This window comes from Mobula hypostoma, chromosome 3 (genome assembly GCF_963921235.1).
Source record: "Mobula hypostoma chromosome 3, sMobHyp1.1, whole genome shotgun sequence".
In the NCBI taxonomy this organism is placed as follows: Eukaryota; Metazoa; Chordata; class Chondrichthyes; order Myliobatiformes; family Myliobatidae; genus Mobula; species Mobula hypostoma.
Genome location: NC_086099.1, coordinates 168,472,089 through 168,478,088, shown reverse-complemented (window position 1 = coordinate 168,478,088; position 6,000 = coordinate 168,472,089). Strand labels below are relative to the sequence as shown.

The 6,000-nt window shown below is 39.2% G+C and overlaps 1 protein-coding gene across 2 annotated transcripts in view; it reads left to right on the top strand.

The window, feature by feature from the left end:
• The first annotated feature begins 2,011 nt into the window (after nt 1-2,011).
• The window catches only part of LOC134344378 (DNA-binding protein SATB1-like), a 160,996-nt gene continuing 157,007 nt past the window's right edge, over nt 2,012-6,000 (top strand). For both annotated transcript variants that reach the window (XM_063044070.1, XM_063044066.1), the window contains exon 1: nt 2,012-2,561. The gene's annotated coding sequence lies outside the window, so the exon portion shown is untranslated. The remainder of the gene's footprint in view (nt 2,562-6,000) is intronic.

Genomic DNA, 6,000 nt, shown 5'->3' with positions numbered 1-6,000 from the left:
CGGCAGTTTAATCTGAAAAAGAGCACCTGGTCAAATCTCCATTTAATCTATGTTTATCAAATGCATCTGTTAGAAGTATGTGTTGTTAGTCTTTAACACAAAATTATATATCACTTCAAAACAGTTTGAATGGGACATCAGAATTATAGCTGCAGATCAGTGTTTAATTGAAATAGCCATTCCTTCAAAAGGTAGTGGTCACTTCATTACCATTCTACTCATTCACTTTGAAGAATATACTTGAAAAGGGTACGACCGCTTTGAGTGGAATCATAAATCGGATAACATGATTTTAAACTCTAAAAAATTTAAGAAGCTTGGGATACGCCAGGTTGTTAATGAAATGTTTGTGGATTGGCGCCTTACTGAATGAATTAGTAACTATTTCTTGATTTGGACATATCCAGACGCGCAAGGTAAATTATATCTTAAGGAAAATGTGAAAAATAAATTTCTCCATTTATGCACCAATAATTAACAAGACAGAAAAACTTCCAAGGAAAACAGAATATGAAAAAAAACAAATATCAATCCCCACACACCGTGTTTCCAGAAATATGTAAATCTAGTACTCTGTGGAGTGTTTTCACATAGCATGTCTCTATAACCCTTGCACTATCGTACCTCGATTTCAGCCATTTAATCAGTGATAATAAACTTGACTCGGATTCTGATTCCGATATTCCAGGTTGAATAATGTAAAAAAATAAAAAGTAAAGTTCTTTCCAATTGGTGTTAATTTGATACAAGTATAATCCCGAATGAATACGAATAATTGCAGGTTGATAAATGTTTTAAAACAACAGAATGTACACGATTTAGTTGTCCATACTTATGAAATACCAAACATTTTTCTAAACCGCACAGAAATCACAATGTCGTCTAATTTCTGTGCTTTTCGCGACAAGCCACCACTCCCAAATGAAACAGTACGTATCCTGCCGAGGATCAATACGCTTCCTCTAACATGCCAGGAATTAATATTCCGGCTATTAACAAATGACCTCAACAGTTTATAGTAAATCTAACAAGTTCTATCAGACTATCGTTCGAGCCTTTATACCGCCTTCTATTCTTGTACATGTGCCAACTTTATTCAGCATTCCCATTAAACTGAGCTAAATAAGAAATCTCTACTGATAATTTAATGAGGAAAAAAATGGAAGGTACACTTTATTAAAAATGAGGTCGAGGTTTATGAATCATTGGCGTGATCAATGGACAGACAGATGCTAAAACAAACCTGGTGGCCATCTGAATTTATTGTGGTGCTTTGAAGCAGAGATGCAAACAAATAAAATGCTTTCACCAGCGTGATCTCAAGAGGAATTCAGCGCCTTAGAAATTGACGGAGACATGACGTTCATGTATCAAACGCGCTGATAAGACAACTTGATCGTATCAGACTGGGTCCTCAATGAGGTCAGTGTTCAAAACCAGCATTTCAAGAACTTTCTGAGCAGAATGTAAAGAGATTAAAACGAGCTTCTCTAATACCTGCACGCAGTTGGCCCTCTTTGATTTTTTTTTACCCTAATGATACTAATCTCAGGGGTTATTATCATTGGGAGGAAACAGAAAGTAAAAATAAGCAAAGAGTGGAGAAAATATCGTTGAACACATAACAGTTTTCATGTGTGGGATCTGCTGCATCGCACCTCCGTCTGTGTGTGCAGTTTACGCATTCCTTAACTAACAATTTCAAGTTCGGGTCTTGAACTGATAACTCGTGTTATAAGGTTACAGGAACCCGCTGTTGCCCAGATGAGAAATGCACTCGCTTTGCAACAGATCATTTCAAAATTAAACCACAGAGTGAACAACACGACCCTTTGTCTTTTATTTGTTTATATGCGTTTCAAGCCCGGCGCAATTTGTTCCATCTGAGGGGCGAATTTCCCTTGTACATAACGCGATGCTCGTCTGCCCCACCTAAAATAATAGGCAATCTTCGCTAGTTTCGGTTTCTGCTTGGTGCGGATGTGTTTATAGTACTTGAATCATTGCGGGATTTAACAGTGCGGGGTCGGAGAATGGCGGTGACAGCCCCGGGGGTTAAGAATAACCCTCTCCTTCCTCTCCCACCTTGTGAAAGGTGGCCCTGCCTCGGGATAGCTGTACCGAAAGATCGGCAACGTCAGCCCTTTTCCTGTTGCGGTTCACCTCCATTCAACAAATAACGACAACTGGAAGTGTTTGCATATTTTGCCGGGCTGATTTCCTGTTAATAAACTGTACCAGACACGTCCCATACTTTACTCCGCACTGATATGATCGTTTTTTTCAAAATCTCCTGTGAACTCTACCGCACAAGACGCTCATCCGGGAGAAGTTTTCGCAGATCAGTTCTTGAAGTACCAGGACTTCGGGCACATTTTTTCATACCAATCGACTCGAAAGCAGAGCAGTCGCCCCGGTTTGTTGCTGCACGTTTTGTTTTGTAGAGGGAGAAAGCAGGAACTTTAAATGCGGCGACGATCCTGTTCACCCGACAGAGCTTTGTTATTTACCTTTGTTGGAGAGCGCCTTGTGATTTGTGGCTGTCTATACGTGGAGTTGTGGTGAGGGTGATTTTGTAGCGACAATTACCACGTTAATCTGTGAGAAATCGTTTTCAATGTAATAGATTGTACAGCTGGGAAAAGTGTGTGTGTACGATTGTGTACTCAGCTATTGCGAGTTGACACGAGCTGTAAGCACTTTTACTTTTGAACAGGCTAACCTGAAGAAAACACTTGATGTGAGGGATGTTCTTTCGTGGACGTAATTACATACTTTAAACCAGACCCTAACCTTTAATTGTCTTACCTTTGTTAGATCATCTTTGTATATGTAAGCACTGAGTTTGAATAGGGACAAATTATAATTCCATATCTGAGTCAATAGTATTGGTCCGTGCGAAATACTCTGTAGTTGCTGCGATATCGTGAGTGCGTACTAGGTCTCCGTGCAGGATCACCATGTGCGATATTGCAAGTGCATAAAAATATGCATCGCTCAGGAACGAAGCCGTGAAAAGTCTAACAGGTAACTAACTACCTTGTGTTTGTTGAGTTCTCAAACTCGGATGTGCCATACATCAGGTTATATTTACCGACAGGTAGACGCTACCTTTAAACATTGTCTGGCGGAGTGTTCATTTATGTCAGCACTCCGCTAAGATCTGAGCGCCAAAATTATCTTACGAAACGTTGTGTCGTATACTGTTCGCGTATTTTTTAAATAAAACCACCAAATATTGATCCAACATTTTACCTAACCTAGCCCATCGAAAGCATAAATAATACCTAATCCCATTTCATCCAGTTTTGAATTCCAAACATAGAAACGGCCACACTGTCGCTCAAATTAAACAAAATATTTATCATTACATTCGTGCGAAATAAAACAAAACTGGCCTCGGTAATCTTTTTCATTGCTTTTCCAAGAGAAACATCCGGTAAACAACCGTTCTCCCAGATTAATTCGGCGACACTTTGTCCTCTTTCCCAATCAATTTTAGTTCCCCTTTAGACAACTGTTGTTCCCATGCAGTCGACGTTAGAACCAGCCTGCAAGGTTTATTGGCTGTTTGTTCATCTGCTTTGATTTGCTTGATCCTTACCTGAGGTGTCCCTGTCCATGGGTTACTGCAATCTCTCCCTCGAGGCCCACCGCACTCCTGCACAGACCGGGTTGTCACAATCTCTGATCCCAGACGCTGCAGCTTTGCTTTTGCCTTGTTTCCTCATTCCCAAGACAAAACAGAGTTCTTAAACCAAGCAACTGGAATCTCTTTGAAAACAGGAATATTTTTCAGAGGTGCAGAAATGAATGGTTATGGGGCCTATTAATCTGTATTCCCTTTACTCCTATCTCATTTTCATAGTGAGAGATTCTCATTGTTCATGGCAAAAGATTGCCACAGCATTTATTACCCTGTCCAGTGTGACATGCTGCCAATGGTGAGAAATCACCTACTGTGAAGAATTGTTTATGGTAAAAATTTGTCTATGGTGCATGGTCCACAGAAAGAAACTTTTCATACCAACCAACAGTGAGGTTTTGTCAAGAATATATTGGCCATGTCCACAGAATGTCCAAGATAAGATGTTGTCTTTGGTGGGGCACTCTCCATGGTGAAATTTTGTCCATCACCAGAGATTCTCAGTGGAATGGTGAAACACTAGCCAAGGTAAGAGTGCTCCAAGCCAAAATGATACCCATGATAAGAAATTGCCCCTGGTGATATATGGTGTCTTTGGTTAGAGACATTGCTCATGGTAAGGCACTGTCCATGGTAAAAGACTGGCTATGGTGAAAGATGGTTCAGGGTGATTCACTGCCCATGGAGCAGCATTACCTATGATAGGAGTTTGTTCATGGTGAGATATTGCCCAAGTAATGCATTGTCAATTGCAAGAAATGTCCATGGTAAGACATCACCCAGAGAAAAGATTGTTCATGGTGAGCTTGTACATCAAGTGAGATTGTTCATGGTAAGGTTTTGTGTGTAGCAAAACATTGTCCCTAGTGAGGCAATGTCAATGGTCATGCATTCTCAATTGTGGGAGATTATTTCTGGTGAATGATTCTTTTTGGCAAAAAGTGATCATGGTCAGCAATTGTTCATGTTAAATGATAGAGCAAGAAACACTGTCTATAAATGTAACAAACACTATGGTAAAATATTGTTTGTAAGGAGAGATTGACTGTGATGAAGCATTGCCCATGTTTTGACATTGTCCTTGGTGAGTCATTGTTCAGGAAGGCACATTGCTCAAAGTGATACATTGTACATATTTGGATGCTTTTGATGTTGGGGTAAAAGACAGGATTAAGAAAGACACTGCCAACTTTCATTCTTATATAAGTCATAATGATGGTAATGTGTTAATCAGGGTTGCTTAAAGGCCATGGGTTTAGGTGAAAATTTCCCAGATCTTGATGCACAACATAATCAGTACTTCAGTACAAAAGCTAGTACTTTGGATTTGCTGATAAAGCATGTACAGTACCTCTATGTTATTTTCATCCTTTAGAACACAATACAGACATGAACAAAACAGCAAATTCATTACTGCAAATTTTACATACAGTATACTGTAGATGTCACTCTGCTGATTGGGCTGGCCTGCATAATTACTGGTAAACAAACAAGAATATAAAAAGTTGGCTAACACTTTGAATCTGTTCTTGAATTTATGATAATGCCATGTTCCTCAGCATTATCTTCCTCCACTATTTTCATATCCCTTGATTCTGTTAATATCCAGATATCTATCTTATTTTTGTTTTGAATAAGCACAATGACTAAACCGCTACCATTTCCAGTGCAGTGAATTCAAAAGATTTACTAGCAGCTGATTGAAGAAAATTCTCATCTGTCATAAATGACCTATCCCTTGTTCTGTGATCCCTGGTTCTTGACTCGTCAGTTTGGGGAAACAAGCACCCTGTAAAGTCCTGCGTGAATGTTGTAAGTTTCAGTGTGAACTCCTCTTATTCTTCTAAACTCTAGAATATACAGGCCTACTTTACTTAGCCCCTCCTCATTGTACTCTTTTGGTGGCTAGTACTATATATTTCTTTTAGGTGATAATACCACAGCACTATTACAGCAACACCAGTCAAAGGACAATTTGATGGAATGCAGATAACCATGTTTAAGAAACTTCAAGCAGCCCATGCTGCATCTGAACCTGTATGTTAATACACCTATATATTTACAGGTACCAACCTACACAGAAATCGAAGCAGGAATTCAATGATAATTCAAGGCTGTTTCAATTTCTACTTATTAAATTAAAATGTGGGCAAAGCGACAGTAAAGTGATTCTGTTCCAGTGATGGATGGACATAGATTTTGTTCCTAGCAGTAGATGATTGTGTGTTGAGTTGTCCTAAAGCCTGATTTGCAATGAATAAGCCACAAGATACTGACATGAGAAAAAATAACTAAAATGAGCCTTAAAATAGATTGGATGGGAAAGAAAGACCCAAAATGTGGAAAAATAAGGA